The following is a 20,106-nucleotide window of genomic DNA, read 5'->3' as shown; positions in this document are numbered from 1 at the left end:
CTCAAAATCACCATACGCAAACACCACCAAGTCATCTGGACCACCAAAAGGGCTTACTACAAAGAACACATAGATAGTAACTCACATAACAGCAAGGAACTCTTTACCATCAAAGAGCTCACCAAACCCGAATCCTGCACCATCGACTCCCCTCACACACAAAACCTTTGCAACTCCCTCTCCAACTACTTTCACCTCTAAATTGTAGACATACACAACAGCTTCACACCATCTGCACCCACCATCACCACCACCGACACGACCAACACCACCACACCCCCCCTCACTCCAACCAACTGCACATCTGGACCACTATAGACGACGAAGAAACTGAAGAAAACATGAACTCCATCCACATAGGCTCTTCCACAGACCTCTGCCCCCACCACATCTTCAACAAGGCCAGCTCAATCATCGTTCCCCAGCTCCGTGCCGTAGTCAACAGCTCCTTCGACGCCGCTGCCTTCCCAGACCCCTGGAAGCACGCTGAAGTAACCGCACTCCTCAAAAAACCCAAAGCAAACCCGGAAGACCTCACAAACTACCACCCCATTTCTCTTCTCCCCATCCCCACCAAGGTCGCTGAGAAGATAGTGAACGCCCATCTGTCTCACTTCCTAGAGGAAAACAACGCACTCGACGCCTCCCAGTCTGGATTTCGCAAGACCCACAGCACTGAGACCGCCCTCATCGCCTGCACTGATGACATCAGAACCAGAGTGAATCTGACACAAGGCCCTGGACTGGCTCACCTCCTTCCTCGCCGATAGAACCCAGAAAGTTCGCCTCCCTCCCTTCCAGTCCCCAGCAACCAAGATCATCTGCGGGGTCCCCCAAGGGTCCTCCCTCAGCCCTACCCTCTTCAACATTTACATGGCCCCGCTCGCCAACATCCTCCACCCCCACGGAATCACCATCATCTCCTAAACAGACAACACCCAGCTCGTCATCTCCCTCACCAGGAACCCCACCACCGCCAAGACAAACCTCCACACCGGACTCCTTGACACCGCCAAATGGTTGACAGCAAGCCACTCCAAACTCAACTCCAACAAAACAGAAATCATCACCTTCGGCCCCAACAAAACAGTATGGGACGACTCCTGGTGGACCACCACCCTAGGACCACCCCAAACACCCTCTCACCCACGTACGCAATCTCAGCATCATCTCTCTCCATGGCCCAGCAAATCAACATCATAACTTCCTCCTGTTTCAACATCCTTTGCATGCTACGGAAGACCTTCAAATGGTTCTCCATAGAAAACAGGAAAACCGTCACCCATGTACTCATCAGCATTAGACTAGACTACGGAAACGCCCTCTACGCTGGTACCACAGCCAAGCTTCAGCAGAAACTCCAGCGAATCCAGAACGCAGCCGCACGTCTCATCCTGAACCTCCCACGCCATGAACACATCTCCGTCCACCTCAGATACCTCCACTGGCTGCCCATCAGCAAAAGGATAATTTTCAGAGTCCTCATCCACACCCACAAATCCCTCCACAACACTGGACCAGCCTACCTCAACGAACGAGTGAACTTCCACGCACCCACTCGTCTCCTCCTCTCTGCTGACCTCGCCCTCGCCACAGTCCCCCGCATCAAACGCACCACCTCCGGAGGCAGATCCTTCTCCTACCTCACCTCCAACACCTGGAACTCCCTCCCCACCATCCTACGCAAGACCCAGGACCTCCTGACATTCAGAAAACACCTCAAGACATGGCTTTTTGAGCAGGAAATCGCCCCCCCCCTCAACAGCGCCTTGAGACCCTACCGGGTGAGTAGCGCGCTTAATACATTTTTTTGATTGATTGATTGATATAAGAAATTATGACGTAATGTGTCGAGCTACAAGATGTGTTCAACCCGATTCAAGTTGTGACAGTGATGAATTTGGCTACTCAATATGTTTTTCACAAAGTTTAAAACAAAAATCCAATTTCCGAAGAAAACATCTCTGCATGGGACAAACCTGAAATTCGGTCCCCTGAAGCTGGTGCAGAGGTTTTGAAAAAGCTCCCAAACTTCTTTTGGTATTCAAGCAACCACATGAGTACACTTTTACGGCCACTAAGGCCTCTAGGGGAACAGTTAGAGAATTTCAGGGTGTCAGGCAGAGGACACAACGAAGCCCAGTCCAGGTCCCATTGCTGGTATACTTCACAGGAATGTCCACTTCAGCTTTTCTATGTTCCTGGAGCCACCCAAAGCATCTGCTGTATTATCCTGTCGTAGTTTGGACTCTTTCTCTGAGCAAGACTGCTGGTCTCAGGATGACAGTACTTTCGTTTGTAGGTGACTAAGGGGGTCATTCCAAGCGGGAACCGCCAGAGTCATTCTGGGTTTCCCACTGGGCTGGCGGGCGACCGCCAAAAGGCCGCCCGCCAGCCCAGCGGGAAACACCCTTCCACGAGGATGCCGGCTCCGAATGGAGCCGGCGGAGTGGAAGGGGTGCGACGGGTGCAGTAGCACCCGTTGCAAATTTCAGTGTCTGCTAAGCAGACACTGAAATTCTAAGTGGGGCCCTCTTACGGGGGCCCCTGCAGTGCCCATGCCATTGGGGCCCCACGACACCCCATACCGCCATCCTGTTCCTGGCGCCGCCATGGAGGATTCCCCTGGGCAGCGGAAAGCCGGCGGTACACCGCCGACTTTCCGTTTCTGGCCTCGGCTGTACCGCTGCGGTCAGAATGCCCAAAGGAGCACCGCCAGCCTGTTGGCGGTGCTCCCGCGGACCACGGCCCTGGCGGTTTTTACCGCCAGGGTCAGAATCAGGCCCGAAGTCTCTTCCTACAACTATTTGTAACTGTTGTCCAAACCTTACCGGCTTACTAGCAGTACCTCACCAAAAACACAATAGTCAAAGGTGATTTGTAGCAGTCGCTTACGCATGGACTCAAAATACAATATCTCAGGGTTGTCGTGGTTAAACGGAAATTACCCTTTTCTCACAGATTTATTATGTCTCATACAAACAAAGGCAATAACAAAGATGCAGTAAAGTTATAATAGTTTTTATTCAACATAACTGCAATTTGTGATAAGTTGCATGAACTGCAATGATTAGGATAATGAATATACCAAGCAACAGTATCGTAAAGAGGAGAGTCATTGTTATAAAGACCCCCACCATTATGCAATATATGAAAGAAATATATGTATATGTATGAAGATGGAATAAGCCCTAATACCCTAAGGAGAGTAGGTCTAACTTCCTACCTAAAAAGGAAGAGCTGGGTTCGTTAAACCTAATCTGCCCAAACCGTGTCCATGAGAGGAGCCCCCAACCCTCGTTACCTTGGAATGAGGTCTCTATCTCAGACTCCGCAGGGACACGAAGACTGGATCAGTGTCAAGATGACGGCATCGCCACCATCGCTGATACCGATGCTGCAATCTGGTCGGAATCCCTCTGATTATCCGTCTAAAAGTGTGTTGTATTTATACAGATCTACAAGGTCCCCTGACATAAGTGTTATTCATAACAATAAATAACAGGCATGCTTGGGACGGCAATTAATATCAACAATCCCTCGAAAGTATAGAGAGGGAAAATCCCTAAGTGTTAATGCCTACCGTATGTTTGTCTTTCGTGCTTGATCTTGACGCCTTAGCGCAGTGACACTGATAATAGAACCCATAACAAGTGGCCTAACTATAAACAAGGCCGCCATTTTAAAGGAAATAAATAATTAAATGGACTAAGCCAGAGCAAGCTAAGTAGGTTAAAAGTCACTGGGTGACGGGGGCACGAGTTTACAAGCCTACGGCTAAGCTAACTCCTGTTAACCCGTTAAAACAAACTAGGATTCACTACACCCTCCCCATTGCCGTAACAGGTATGATGAAGGTAAAGAAAACCCAATCGCTAAAAAGCTGTTACTGAACTAAAAAGCCAAAAAACTTTACGAAAAAATAAATGCTGTGTTTAAAAAAACATTTCAGTGACGTTAATATCAACCATGACAAGTATAATTGCTTTTTTCAGTAGAATCGGGAACCGGCAAGCAAATTCATCAAATTATGTGCTATATGCAGGATCTTGAAGAATGTCATCGAAGTCACCATTCAAGGATCTCAAAAATGAGTCAACATCGTCTGAAGTGAAATCAAGAGCTGGACGGACAAACGGATCCACAGAGCAGAAGTGAGCCATAGTCATCGGTGTATCGACACTCGCTGTAGTGTCCTCATCCATGTTAGATCGAATAACAGAAGGCTCATAGGTGGCCTCGCGGAGCAACCTCAGTCTCAAGGGGCATGACCGTGTATGAACCCTCATCGGGGACATCATCAGTTCGTGGTCCACAGGAGATGTCGGTGCAACAGCAAGACAGACCATAGGCAGATGTTCAAAGAGACACCATATGCAGCGGAACACCGGTTGTACGCACCACAGTAGAGGCCGGAATGACAATGACCAGTCAAATTCCAGTTCCACCAGCAAAGGTGTACCGAAGATCCGAACCATGCGTTCACGGCACAGCGGCGTTGACGGGAGCGGCTCCATTGCTCTGTGTCGCTGGAAAAAAACAACCACCGCGAATCAGAAAAAATAGCAGTAGTAGTCCGCCAATTAAAGCCAAAATAATTGGAAAGCCACCAAACACACTGGAAAAGAGTGAATGGATGGCTGATGGGATGACTCCGAAGACAGTCTGGAAGATGGACACTAAACCAGACCCGACAGCCTTAAAGAAATGAACAATCCCAGTTGTTCTTGAAGCATTGAATATTCTGGACACTAACTCTCCAAAGTGTTTGGGGAAATCGGTATTTAAAAGGGATTGTATCTCGGCTAATGATCTCGCAACCTGGAGAGCATACGTCTCTTTTGCGGATGTCAAGGCGACCTGTTTTTGAAACAATAGCGCCTTCAGTCTACTCAACTTGTCATAGTTCACATTAATAGTATCAATGTGGGGCCACATTTCAGATACTTGTATCTCTTGTGTGGGGGGAAACAAAACATGGCCACAACACGTAACGACCTTCGTGACTGAGATTGCGTAGGCAATTCCAGGTCGCAAGCCGCAACAGCTGTCATCGCTCAGAAGAACATAACTCCCATTAGAAAGAACATGAAACACTGAACGAATCAAGGGGACGGGAGTACCCTTCAGAAAACAGGCCAAATTCGCGACCCCCGCATTGCAAAGACCGTGAAGAGACACCTGTTTGCATATCATGGAGTGACGAACCGTAGTCTCACATTCACTTCCGCTAAGAAAGACCTCTTGTTTGCCGTTCAGACATCGATACTCAAAGGGCAACTCCCACTCTTCCTTAATAAAGCTATCTCCTAGCCGTTCATATCGTCCCACTGCAAGATGTTTCAGGCAGCTTAAGAAACGAAACGTTGAAAACGGTAAATTAATAATGCCGTGTAAGAGCCAGATAGTTGAAGGACTCTCTGCTACTGTGAAGGGCAACTTATCTAATTTTTCTACTTGAAGCAAGGTGAAACGAGCCTCTCTTTTAGCCATTGTTACTTGTTCCCTGGAAAAATTAAAAGCAGCGAATAGTTCACTCCCATTAAGGTATTTCCATGGAATGTGGCCATTTTTCTGCGTCTGTAATGCCCAACTCAGCTGCATGATGGAACGCAGCTGTGTATGCCCATGATATAACCGAGACAAATCAGTCTGAGTGATATCAATAGCAGATGACACTATATTCGACAGGGAATAAATCCTGTTGGATAGCGTGTTCATGCCATTGTCGACAACAGCCAATGTTTTTTCCAAATTCTCTTTATCAAGTTGCCGTAAACGTGCAGCAGCCTCAATTTGAGAGAGTTTCCAAATTTAATTATACATGGCATATAAAAAACGCTTCGAGCGTTGCTTTCTAGGACCTAATAGGAAATCTTGTAGGTCTATACTGTCAGAAAGAGTATTCAGGTGTTGTTTCACCGCTGTTAAGGTGTTCGTTTGTACCCATTGTTGGCACAGCTTGCCCACACTGTAAGTTGTAATTATACCAGCATGCTGACCTGACAAAAAGCGAGGGTCTGGTCTATGAATGGAAAAACCCCCTGAAGAATTCAAAAAACGCCTTTGACACTCATCAGTATCGGTGGGCCATACCAACCATCCCCCGGGACTGGAAAGTGAAGAATTATAGTCACCAGCCTTAACCAATACATCCAGCCTTTCCTCAGAAACATTTAGAAAGTGTGCCAATCTTTAAATTTTATTGGTGTCATTTTAGTTAATCCCAGACATGATGTCTGCTCAACAGTGTCATTTAAAAAAATCATTTGCACAGGAATTAAGCAAGCTCGAAACAAAGCCTCCCTACCCTGTATCTGCCAATCTTGCGTCCCCCATACACTCTTCAAATCGATAGTGTTCTTCCAATATTCATAACCCTCAATCGAAAGTCGGGAAACAAAGGGATCTGAATAAATCAGTTTTGTATCTGTTAGCAACAGTTTTCTAATGTGTGTCTTAGGTAATTTAAAATAATAAGATTCAGCTTTCGTTGTATCATGCCCAGAAAAGTATGTGAATTTGTCACTGTAATACTTTGGACTCCCCACCCGTGGTGTTGAACAATGTTCCCATTGTGTGTAGTTAAAAAGAGTCCTATATCTAGTTGCACGGTGCAGGTAGTGATGTCCCCAATTATTATAGCAGAACATTTCACCATAATTCATTGTAAAATCATATACATCATCACTTCCAAAAGCGGAGTAGTCCTTCATTTCAGTTAGCATGGAATCCACTGTTCGGACATCCCAATCATCAGAGACAACATTAGGTGTAATAACATTAGACATAGAAATTTTGAACACGTATGGTATTTGAATTATCTCTGTAGGCCCGTATATATCGAACGGAACTTTGTCCCAAACAATCCCATCAGAAATTGGAATAGCTGTAATATTGACAGGGGACAAATCACGTCGGACCTTATGTGATGAATGATGCGGTGTTAAAATTACATCAACAGGCTCCACAGATGAGCGATCAGCAATATAGTGACCATTAATTAGTAAAAAGAAAACAGTCACAAAACCAATCCATAAAAACAATGCAATAAATGTCAAACAGAACCAGAGATAGTTCCATGGATATATCAAATAGTTCTTTTTAAGCCATTGATAGAACTTGCTACCTCTGGAAAGTTTGTCAGTCTCAGTTGAGGATGAATCTGAAGAAAAATCATCAATGTCCACAAAATAGCCAGAGGAAGTCTCCGCAAACACAGGACTCATCGAATTCCCATCCACTGTTCGTGGAGGTTCATGATAGATGACGTTACTAGTCGTGGAAGTGTTCGTGTAAAATACAGCCAAATCCTGTAGCGGTGCGTTTTCCGAAGTTGTTACAGGAACCAACAAAAGTTCATTTTCCGTCCTCCCCATGGTCAAGGAAGTGTCTGGAACAGCAGCTGACATAGTTGCATAGTCAGTAGTAGCGATGGTCATCCTACTATGTAGAGGGATGTCCTGTTGGGTAGTGAGAGGGGATCGGGAACCACCCAAGGGACCTCCTGGACTACTGTGAAGAATCGGCCACATGGTGTAATTTGATGTCATCAATGGAGATGAACCTGTTTGATTTGGAACCAGACAATGGCGGAAGGATGACAGTCCTGGTGCCTTTTATCCCCAAGACCGGTACAGGTGCTCTGTATGCTGGACCAAACTCTTTTTTCACAGCGATCTTCTCACGAACCAGATCCCCAACGCTAGGAATCCAGCCAGTCGAAGTTCTCGCCAAATCCCTTATTCCCAAGGTGGCAGCGCTTGCAGATGATTTATCATCACGGAATTGTTGAAGCTCCTGTAAAACAGAGAGACGTTCTTTTATGTCAAATGGTGTTTCTGCTGCCACCATACCAGGGGCATCAAGATCGGGAACATACATAGTTGTCCCAAAGAGAACCTCATATGGAGACTTTCCCCTCAAGGACCGTCTTGGCAGATTATTCAGTGCTCTCTGGACCCCATATATGTGATGTAACCAACTGCGGCCTGAACCTAATACTCGAGCTGTTAAGGACTGCTTTAGATCACGATTCTGCCTCTCCATGACTGAATTTCCCTCGGGATGGTATGGTGAGGAGTAATGGAGTTCAACACCCATCGTCCTCATGGTGTCCCTGAAAGCCTTAGAGGCAAATGCAGGGCCCTGGTCCGAATGGAATGCTGCAACCGCATATGTACCGATAAAGATCAGCAAATCTTTTATAACAGTCCGGGCGTCAGCCGACCACTGTGGCCATACCCACAGGAATCTAGAACAGGAATCTACAGCCACTAAAATGTATTTGTATGCACCATCAGGTTGCAAAGGACCACAATGGTCCAGGTACACACAATGGAGTGGTTTGTTTGAAACTAAGAGATGTCTGCGGAGGGCGTCTGATATTCGAGCCCTTAATCTGCTGACAAATGTCACAGCAAAGGACATACTGTTTAGTCCGTCTGCATAGACCAGGCCATCAGTACCGTTGTTGTAGAATGGTGATAGTGGCCTGTATACCAGCATGTGCAGAAGCGACACCCTCATGTGCAGCTGTAATCAGTTCCAATCTTTGGTCTTCATTTGGGATCACTCGATCACCAACATCAGGAATTGTTGCAAAAGCAACATTCTGTGCACTGATATGATATGTATAGTTTGTAGGGTATCCTTTCGGAAGGGGCTTGCCTGCAGCCGAGGCTTTAACGGCAATCAGCATTTCATTATCCAACTTCGTCCGAGAACGAGTCACTGCAGCCACAGAAGCCGTAGCTACTGAAGCTTTGGCTGCTTCGTCAGCCAATGTATTACCGGCAACATGTATTCCTACACGTTGGTGCCCCAATGTATGAACTATATGGACACATGGCAGCTTATCCTTAAGATCAGCCACCCTTCCCCACAATATTTTGTGTTTAATGGTGTTCCCTTTAGAATCTCTAAACCCGTTCAGTATCCAATGATTGAGGTATTCATTGTATGACTGGACGCAGTAATACGAATCACAGACTATCAAAGTCTGTGTTCCTGGCTCTGAATGTTCGAGCGCTAGAAGAAGAGCCTTAAGCTCGGCCAACTGGGCTGTGCAGTCCCCTAAGGTCTGAGTGTACGTGTTATGAGGATGAAAAACTCCGTCTTCCATTACCCCGCACACAGCTGCGCAAGCTGGCGAGTATTGATGTTTAGTACCCACAGCCGGTTGTGCCGATCCGTCAGTGTAAATGATGGTATCATAACTGTCTATTGGCAATATGTGTAAGGGAGCGGGGTACTCCTGTTCATACTGGAGAAATTCTTGTGTCTGAAGTCTTGGGTCAAACACAATCAACATCAGTGGCGGTCAGAGATGTTGCCCATTGAATCCAGCGTGGATGCAATGCCTTAGCGTTAGGAACGCTCGCTTTAGTGACAGCCTCTAAGGCTGGAACCGGGGAGACAACAACAATGCGTTTCCCCTGGGCAAGCGGTCTCTCCTTTATGACGGCAATCTGAACTGCCGTCAGAATCTTTTCAGTAGGAGCAAAACGTTTTTCTGCATTGGAGTACAAATGTGATTTGTATGCTATTGGCACTGTGTCACCCTCATTAAAGGAGACATAAGTAAATCCTAGGGCACCAGCTATTATTCTGATGACCAAATTCGTTTTATTGTCCCGTGTGTACAAGTGTCTAGCTTCTAGCATGTCTCGTTGTATGTCCCTTAAGATGTGTGTGTGTTCAATTGTCCATCGCCTGCTAGAATAATTGGGCTGAATTAAGTCATATAGTGGCTGTACGTGTTCAGCATAATCTGGAATGAAAATGTCACTTACCCAGTGTACATCTGTTCGTGGCATCAGTCGCAGTAGATTCGCATGTTCTGCAATAGCTCGCCATCTGGTGTTGGGCCGGAGTGTTACAAGTTGTTTTTCTTCGAAGAAGTCTTTTGAGTCACGGGACCGAGTGACTCCTCCTTTTGTCTCCATTGCGCATGGGCGTCGACTCCATCTTCGATTGTTTTTCCCCGCAGAGGGTGAGGTAGGAGTTGAATTGTAGTAATAGTGCCCATGCAATGGAGTGACTAAGTATGCACCTATTTAAGGTTGAGATGACACATATATAAATAATTGAAGGTAACTTCCAAACTGCTAAAGGCTCCCGGGGAGGCGGGTGGGCACATGCGAATCTACTGCGACTGATGCCACGAACAGATGTACACTGGGTAAGTGACATTTTCAGTTCGATGGCATCTGTCGCTGTAGATACGCATGTTCTGCATAGACTAGTAAGCAGTTATCTCCCCAAAAGCGGTGGATCAGCCTGTAGGAGTGGAAGTAGTCTGAAATAATGTTCTTAATACAGCTTGACCTACTGTGGCTTGTTGTGCGGATAACACGTCTACACAGTAGTGCTTGGTGAATGTGTGAGGCGTAGACCATGTGGCTGCCTTACATATTTCTTGCATTGGGATGTTTCCTAGAAAGGCCATGGTAGCACCTTTCTTTCTGGTTGAGTGTGCCCTTGGTGTAATGGGCAGCTGTCGTTTAGCTTTAAGGTAGCAGATTTGGATGCATTTAACTATCCATCTGGCTATACCTTGTTTTGAAATTGGGTTTCCTGCATGAGGTTTTTGAAATGCAATAAAGAGTTGTTTAGTCTTTCTGATGTTTTTTGTTCTGTCAATGTAATACATCAATGCTCTTTTGACATCTAATGTATGTAGTGCCCTTTCAGCTACGGTATCTGGCTGTGGAAAGAACACTGGAAGTTCCACTGTTTGATTTAGATGGAACGGTGAAATAACCTTTGGCAAAAATTTAGGATTGGTCCTTAGGACGACTTTATTTTTGTGTAGTTGTATAAAAGGTTCCTGTATTGTAAACGCCTGAATCTCGCTTACTCTTCTTAGGGAAGTAATGGCGATGAGAAATGCCACCTTCCAGGTTAGGAACTGTATGTCGCAGGAGTGCATGGGTTCAAAAGGTGGACCCATAAGTCTAGTTAGGACAACATTTAGGTTCCATGAAGGAACAGGTAGTGTTCTTGGTGGTATAATTCTCCTAAGGCCCTCCATGAATGCTTTAATGACTGGTATCTTATATAGGGAAGTTGAATAGGTAGTCTGCAGGTATGCAGATATTGCTGCAAGGTGTATTTTAATGGAAAAGAAAGCTAGGTTAGATTTTTGTAAGTGAAGCAAGTAACCCACTACATGTTCTGGAGTTGTGTGTAATGGTTGTATTTGATTAATATGGCAGTAGCAAACAAACCTCTTCCATTTACTTGCATAACAGTGCCTGGTGGATGGCCTTCTGGCTTGTTTTATGACTTCCATACATTCTTGGGTAAGTTGTAAGTGCCCGAATTCTAGGATTTCAGGAGCCAGATTGCTAGATTCAGCGATGCTGGATCTGGGTGTCTGATCTTTTGGTTGTGCTGTGTCAACAGATCTGGCCTGTTGGGCAATTTGATGCAGGGTACCACTGATAGGTCTAGCAGCGTTGTGTACCAGGGTTGCCTTGCCTAAGTTGGTGCTATCAATATGAGTTTGAGTTTGCTTTGACTGAGTTTGTTTACCAGGTAAGGAAGGAGAGGGAGAGGAGGAAAAGCGTAAGCAAATATCCCTGACCAGTTCATCCATAGGGCATTGCCTTGGGATTGTTTGTGTGGGTATCTGGATGCGAAGTTTTGGCATTTTGCGTTCTCCCTTGTCGCAAACAAGTCTATCTGAGGTGTTCCCCAGAGTTTGAAATAAGTGTTCAGAATTTGGGGGTGAATTTCCCATTCGTGGACTTGTTGATGATCTCGAGAGAGATTGTCTGCGAGTTGATTTTGGATCCCTGGTATAAACTGTGCTATTAGGCGAATTTGGTTGTGAATTGCCCAATGCCAAATTTTTTGTGCTAGCAGGCTTAACTGCGTGGAGTGCGTCCCCCCCTGCTTGTTTAGATAATACATTGTTGTCATGTTGTCTGTTTTGACGAGAATGTATTTGTGAACTATTATTGGTTGGAAGGCTTTTAGTGCTTGAAAAACTGCTAGAAGTTCTAGGTGATTGATATGCAGTTTTGTTTGATGTACGTTCCATTGTCCTTGTATGCTGTGTTGATCGAGGTGTGCTCCCCACCCTGTCATGGAAGCATCTGTTATTACGTATTGTGGCACTGGGTCTTGGAAAGGCCGCCCCTTGTTTAAATTTATGTTGTTCCACCACAGAAGCGAGAGGTAAGTTTGGCGGTCTATTAACACCAGATCTAGAAGGTGACCCTGTGCTTGAGACCACTGTGATGCTAGGCATTGTTGTAAGGGCCTCATGTGCAGTCTTGCGTTTGGGACAATGGCTATGCATGAAGACATCATGCCTAGGAGTTGTAATACCATCTTTGCCTGTATCTTTTGTGTTGGATACATGCGTTGTATGATGGTGTTGAAATTTAGAATTCTTTGTGGACTTGGAGTGGCTACTCCCTTTGATGTGTCTATTATGGCTCCTAGGTATTGTTGTACCTTGCGCGGCAGAATGTTGGATTTTGTAAAGTTGACGGTGAACCCGAGTTTGAAGAGGGTTTGTATGATCTGATTTGTGTGATTTGAGCACTGTATGAACGAATGGGCCTTGATTAGCCAGTCGTCCAAATATGGGAACACATGTATTTGCTGCCTTCTTATGTGTGCAGCGACTACCGCTAGACATTTGGTAAAGACTCTTGGTGCGGTTGTTAATCCGAAAGGCAGTACCTTGAATTGGTAATGTATTCCTTTGAATACAAACCTTAGGTATTTCCTGTGCGATGGGTGTATTGGTATATGGAAATAAGCATCCTTGAGGTCTAAAGTTGCCATGTAGTCGTGTAGTTTTAGCAATGGCAATACTTCTTGTAGTGTGACCATGTGGAAGTGGTCTGATTTGATGAAAGTGTTCACTACTCTGAGGTCTAGGATTGGTCTCAGTGTTTTGTCCTTCTTTGGTATCAGAAAGTACAGTGAGTAAACTCCTGTGTTTATTTGTGTGTTTGGCACTAATTCGATTGCATTCTTTTGCAATAGTGCCTGCACTTCTATCTCCAGGAGATTGGAATGGTGTGTTGTTAAATTTTGTGCTTTTGGTGGTATGTTTGGAGGGAATTGTAGAAATTCTATGCAATAACCATGTTGGATAATTGCTAGAACCCAAGTGTCTGTAGTGATTTTCTCCCATGCTTTGTAATAATGACCTATTCTTCCCCCCACTGGTGTTGTGTGGAGGGGGTGAGTGACATGTGAGTCACTGTTTAGTAGTAGGGGTTTTGGGGCTTTGAAATCTTCCTCTATTTCTAGGGAATTGCCCTCCTCTATATTGTCCCCGAAAACCTCCTCTATACTGTCCCTGGTAACTGGACGGTGTGGCTTGTGAGGTGCTGGCTTGTGTGCTTTGACCCCGAAACCCCCCTCGAAAGGGCGTTTTACAGAATGTGCTGTAATTCCCTCTGCTCTGCGGGGAGTAGAGTGCGCCCATGGCTTTGGCAGTGTCCGTATCTTTTTTGAGTTTCTCAATCGCTGTGTCCACTTCTGGACCGAACAGTTCTTTTTCATTAAAAGGCATATTGAGAACTGCTTGTTGAATCTCTGGTTTAAATCCAGACGTTCGGAGCCATGCATGCCTTCTGATAGTTACAGATGTATTAATTGTCCGTGCAGCTGTATCTGCAGCGTCCATGGAGGAGCGTATCTGGTTGTTGGAGATGGTCTGTCCCTCCTCAACCACTTGTTTTGCCCTATTTTGTAAGTCCTTGGGCAGATGTTCAATGAGATGTTGCATCTCGTCCCAGTGGGCTCTGTCATAGCGCGCAAGTAGTGCCTGGGAGTTCGCGATGCGCCACTGGTTTGCAGCTTGTGCTGCGACTCTTTTACCAGCTGCATCGAACTTGCGGCTTTCTTTATCTGGGGGTGGTGCATCTCCAGATGTGTGAGAGTTGGCCCTTTTCCTAGCTGCTCCTACAACGACAGAGTCTGGTGGCAGCTGTGTAGTGATGAAAACCGGGTCCGTAGGAGGCGGCTTATACTTTTTTTCCACCCTTGGTGTGATTGCCCTACTTTTGACCGGCTCCTTAAAGATGTCTTTTGCATGCCGGAGCATACCAGGGAGCATAGGCAGGCTTTGGTATGAGCTGTGGGTGGAGGAGAGTGTGTTGAATAAGAAATCATCCTCGACCTGTTCTGAGTGGAGGCTTACGTGGTGAAATTGTGCTGCTCTAGCCACCACTTGAGAGTACGCGGTGCTGTCTTCTGGTGGAGATGGCTTTGTAGGGTATGCCTCCGGACTGTTATCTGACACTGGGGCGTCGTATAGGTCCCATGCGTCCTGATCTTGGTCACCCTGGCTCATGGTGGTGTGAGCTGGGGAGTGTGATGGAGTTTGTGCTGGTGAAACGTTAATCACGGGCGGAGGAGAGGGTGGTGGTGTAACTCTTTTCACCACTTTTGGTTGTGGTGTTTGTTCCGTCTGGAACTCCAACCTTCTCTTTCTCCTAATGGGGGGAAGGGTGCTTATTTTTCCTGTCCCCTGCTGAATGAAGATACGCTTTTGCGTATGGTCCACATCAGTTGCTTGTAGCTCTTCCTCAAACCTATGCTTCTGCATTTGGGAGGTTAGCGAGTGCTCTTCTGTATAAGAGCCTGAAGCTGGGTCGCTTGCAGTTTGTTTCGGCATCGAAACTTTGTCTGCGTGTTTTTTCGGCTCCGAGGTGACTTTTTTCCTTTTCCGGGCCGAAACCTCTCGGCGTCGATCTGTTTCGGTGCCGCTGTCTCGGCGTCGAGCCGTGTCCACACCGGCATCTCGGTGTCGAGGCTTGTCTCCAGCACTTTCTCGGTCCCGAGAAGGCTGCGTGCCGTTGTCTCGACCGGAGTCGGACGATCTCGGCACTGTTTGGGCCTTTTTCGGTGCCGACGGTCGGTCACCGAATTTATGGGTCGAGCCATGGCCTGGTGGCAGTGGCGTCCCCTGGGCCTTGTAAATGTTCCTCTGAGTGGATTTCGACGTCTTACTCACGGTTTGTGTATCGTCGAATCCTTCGGAGTCTGAGTCTTGGATCGAGAAGGTACCTTCCTCTTCCTGTTCCTCGAACTCCCGTTGGGCTGTCGGTGCGGACGCCATCTGAAGTCTTCTGGCTCGACGGTCTCGGAGTGTTTTTCGGGACCGGAACGCACGACAGGCCTCGCAGGTGTCTTCGCTGTGCTCAGGTGACAGGCACAGGTTGCAGACCAAGTGTTGGTCTGTGTAGGGGTATTTATTGTGGCATTTGGGGCAGAAACGGAACGGGGTCCGTTCCATCGGCGTTCTTCAGCACGCGGTCGGGCCGACCAGGCCCCGACGGAGGATCGAAAAACTACCCCGAAGGGCACCGGAGCTCTTCGATCTTCGATGCGGTGTGGAATCTAAGTACGCCGATCCCGAACGCAACAATACCGACGAAAATCTTCCGAAATTAGCTAATTTTCCGTTCCGAAACTCGGAGCGACAGGAACACGTCCGAACCCGATGGCGGAAAAAAAACAATCGAAGATGGAGTCGACGCCCATGCGCAATGGAGACAAAAGGAGGAGTCACTCGGTCCCGTGACTCAAAAGACTTCTTCGAAGAAAAACAACTTGTAACACTCCGGCCCAACACCAGATGGCGAGCTATTGCAGAACATGCGTATCTACAGCGACAGATGCCATCGAACTATATGTTCTGCCAAAATTAAAGAAACCCAGTAATGACTGCAATTTCTTAAGCGTGTTCGGAGGCTGTAACTGAGCACACTTCTCTAGGAAGTGCGGGCCAGGCTCTTCCCCTCGTTTGATAGTTCATATCCTAGGAACAATACACTAAGAAAGGCTATCTTGCTTTTCTTAAAATTAAATTTATATCCGAAGGAGGCAAATCCCAAAATTATCCGATCGACCCTGGCAAGATGAATATCAAGGGTGTCATCAGTGAGATAGATATCATCCACATATGATAATGCCTCGGAATCAAGCTCCTGTAAGATTGATGTGACACGGGCCGAAAACAGTCCTGGGCTGTTTTTATAGCCTTGTGGTAAACGACAAAAGCCTTTTTGAGAACCATAGGAAAATGCACTTAGGTCTCAACTTTCATGTGCTAAATTCTGGCAGAAAAACCCATTAGATATATCCAATGTAGTTTTGTATTTTTTACGCACTATATTATTAATTAGCGCTGTGCTGTGTGAATTTTGTATAGCATAAGTGCGTGTATGACTATTCAAGTGCCTATAATCAACCACTATTCTATATGAATGATCAGGTTTCGCAACGGGAAATAGCGGATTATTCATTGCCGATGTACAGGGCTCAATTACTCCCTGGTATTCAAGTTGTGACAGTATCTCCGTCACTGGAGCTTTTGCTTCATGTTTAACAGGGTATTGTGGCTGCGGGTGTGGTGTAGACCGAACGGGAATAACATGACAAGGAGAGTCCTTGTCCCATCCTACATGATTACGGTATAATGCAGGTGCCTGTGCTAAAGCCCATTCAGCAGCATAGGCTTCTTTGTCTGTCTCCGGAACAAGAGCAGAGAAAGAAGGCAAAATGACATCTTCCCCATGTGGGAGCATGCGGACATGTTTAGGTGGCCAGTCGCTCTCGGCCAACAGGATATCACTAGTAAGTTCATCCCAAAATATTACACTAATAATGCGTTCCACGTCTCCCACTATCTGAATTGTTAAATCAAAAACCCGATCGGGTGGAAGTACGCGGCCATCCGCCGTTTCAACCGCGATGTAATCGCTAGTTGCTGTCGCATCCAGATGATCTTTCAGACTCTGGCGACATATCGTGACCTCTGCCGCGCTGTCCAACAGAGTCACTGCCCACCTCTTGTTTCTCAACAGTGTTCTCAATACTACTGGCATTTTTAACTGTCAGTGCTGCCACTTTCTTCTTTTTAAATTGTGGCTTTTGCTGAGTAGTCTTTTCTTCTTTTTTAATGGTAGACTGCAGCAAGTCTTTCTTTTCTTTCACGTATTCCGGACGTCGCTCTTGACGGCCCCCTCTGTCGCTACGTTTGTCCAGTGCGTCCTGAAAGGAACGAGAAGGACGTGAATCAGTATATCTGTCTGGAGTTCTAATGTTATCCCTATTCCTGAAATTATATCTCCTGTCGGAGTACTCCGGATGCGGAGAATCAGCTCTTTTATTTCTCCTATCCTTGAAATCCTTTTGTTTGTCCCAGCGCTTTTTAGACCCCTCTAGTGCTTGGCTTGTACCTTCCTTATGGGTGGTACTTGGTATGTCCAATTTTTTAGGTTTGGCTCCCAGCCCATCCCGTCCTATACTAGTATAGGTATCAGACATTATTTTCGGTAGCTGTCTCTCTTGTTCCTGGTGTGGAGTTTCCCGGAGACGCTGGCGTATCGCCAGTGCAACTGCTTCCCCTTTAATATTACTTAATATTATCGAGGAGACAGCGTCAAAGTTACGCATCAATTTCATCCCCAGATCTAGGGCTGGTGCAGCCCCATGCTCATTTTGTATTTGTTTCAACACTTCCGGCAAATTGGCCAGTGTAGGGGTACCATGCGTGGTAGTATAAACGGCAGCAAAGACTGTACCCCAAGTGGCACATTCATCAACCGAGGGAACCATCCCGAATGGCAAGCACATAGATTGCTCACTATGTTTCTCCTGTGGCCCCGTATGGGGGAACACAGCTTCCAGCTGATTTGTTTTCTGAGCAATCCAGAACGGTATTTTTTCTCGATCCGAGGGCACTTTACCCATAATGGTATGCACCGTTTGTGGATTAATCCCAGTAGCCAATTGATATCCACCAGCTACTGGCGGTGCTGGACGCGCTGGTGTAGTGTTTAATGTTCGCATTAGGAACTGGACCAATCGCCTATATAATGCCACTAATTCATTATATAATATCCTTAAATCTACAAGCGGCATAGTCTGTATGCCTGGGTGAGGTGTATATGTGGCAAACATTGGCCACGTAGGCCCTTCATTACTTAAAGGACCTAGCCTCACTCGTCGCAGTATATGTGGTAGGGCGCCTTCAAACCAGTTTTGATGCTCCTGATATGTGAGCGATATTTCATGATACTGGTATGCTTCGTACCTTACGGGTACGTCCGCAATGTCGTAAGTGTGAAATGTGTGCGTTCGTTGGTCAGCCTCAAGAAAGGCAACCCAACAGTAAAATGTTTCCGTTTGGTATGCTTCAGTTGCTTCTATAATCAAAGTAACTTACCCGCCCTCTTCTGTAAGGCCTTGTGCTAATAAATGTTGTGTAAGTGCATGTCTAGCATTCGAAGGAATGTCTATGGTATTAGCCATAGTCGTTTAGAGAAACGGAACACCAAAATAGGGTAAGTTTTTTCCTTTTGTGAGTTCGAGCTCGAACAACCTACAGCCTATTTAGGAGTTACCTGTTTGGATGAGGAGGATTCTCCCAAAGACCACGGACGTCTCCGTATAATGGTACTGAGAGTACCTGTTGTCTGTGAGACAGCGATAATCAGGGTAACCGTAAATTAGTGCCTAAACACCATCGTTGGTGGCACCATGTCGTAGTTTGGACTCCTGCTCTGAGCAAGACTGCTGGTCTCAGGATGACAGTACTTTCGTTTGTAGGTGACTAAGGGGGTCATTCTGACCCCGGCGGTCAAGGACCGCCGGGGCCGGGGATGCGGGAGCACCGCCAACAGGCTGGCGGTGCCCCGCAGGGCATTCTGACCGCAGCGGTTTGGCCGCGGTCAGACCAGGAAAACCAGCGGTCTCCCGCCGGTTTTCCGCCGCCATGGGGGATTCCGACCCCCTCACCGCCATCCTGTTCCTGGCGGTTCCGACCGCCAGGAACAGGATGGCGGTGAGGGGTGTCGTGGGGCCCCTGCAGTGCCCATGCCAATGGCATGGGCACTGCAGGGGCCCCCGTAAGAGGGCCCCACTTTGAATTCCAGTGTCTGCTTTGCAGACACTGGAATTCGCGACGGGTGCCACTGCACCCGTCGCACATCCTTCACTCCGCCGGCTCCATTCGGAGCCGGCTTCCTCGTGGGGAGGGGTTTCCCGCTGGGCTGGCGGGCGGCCTTCTGGCGGTCGCCCGCCAGCCCAGCGGGAAAGCCAGAATGGCCTCCGCGGTCGAGCGGCCATATGGCGGCTCCCTCCAGGCGGGCGGCTCCCGCCGCCCGCCGGGGTCAGAATGACCCCCTAAGTCTCTTCCTACAACTATTTGTAACTGTTGTCCAAACTTTACCGGCTTACTAGCAGTACCTCACCAAAAACACAATAGTCAAAGGTGATTTGTAGCAGTCGCTTACGCATGGACTCAAAATACATTATCTCAGGGTTGTCGTGGTTAAACGGAAATTACCCTTTTCTCACAGATTTATTATGTCTCATACAAAGGCAATAACACAGATGCAGTAAAGTTATAATAGTTTTTATTCAACATAACTGCAATTTGTGATAAGTTGCATGAACTGCAATGATTAGGATAATGAATATACCAAGCAACAGTATCGTAAAGAGGAGAGTCATTGTTATAAAGACCCCCACCATTATGCAATACATGAAAGAAATATATGTATATGTATGAAGATGGAATAAGCCCTAATACCCTAAGGAGAGTAGGTCTAACTTCCTACCTAAAAAGGAAGAGCTGGGTTCGTTAAACCTAATCTGCCAAAACCATGTCCATGAGAGGAGCCCCCAACCCTCGTTACCTTGGAATGAGGTCTCTATCTCAGACTCCGCAGGGACACGAAGACTGGATCAGTGTCAAGATGACTGCAGCATCGGTATCAGCGATGGTGGCGATGCCCTCTGGTCGGAATCCCTCTGATTATCTGTCTAAAAGTGTGTTGTATTTATACAGATCTACAAGGTCCCTGATATAAGTGTTATTCATAACAATAGATAACAGGCATGCTTGGGACGGCAATTAATATCAACAATCCCTCGAAAGTATAGAGAGGGAAAATCCCTAAGTGTGAATACCTACTGTATGTTTGTCTTTCGTGCTTGATCTTGACGCCTTGGCGCAGTGACACTGATAATAGAACCCATAACAAGTGGCCTAACTATAAACAGGGCCGCCATTTTAAAGGAAATAAATAATTAAATGGACTAAGCCAGAGCAAGCTAAGT

General features: G+C 46.7%; 1 protein-coding gene across 2 annotated transcripts in view; it reads right to left on the bottom strand.

Moving 5' to 3' along the window:
• Nucleotides 1-20,106, bottom strand: part of ALDH18A1 (aldehyde dehydrogenase 18 family member A1) — a 284,510-nt gene that overhangs the window by 87,800 nt on the left and 176,604 nt on the right. The gene's annotated exons all lie outside the window — the stretch shown is intronic.

This window comes from Pleurodeles waltl, chromosome 6, assembly GCF_031143425.1.
Source record: "Pleurodeles waltl isolate 20211129_DDA chromosome 6, aPleWal1.hap1.20221129, whole genome shotgun sequence".
NCBI lineage: Eukaryota > Metazoa > Chordata > Amphibia > Caudata > Salamandridae > Pleurodeles > Pleurodeles waltl.
Note: the sequence above shows the minus strand (reverse complement) of the source record. Positions and strands in the feature narration are given on the sequence as shown.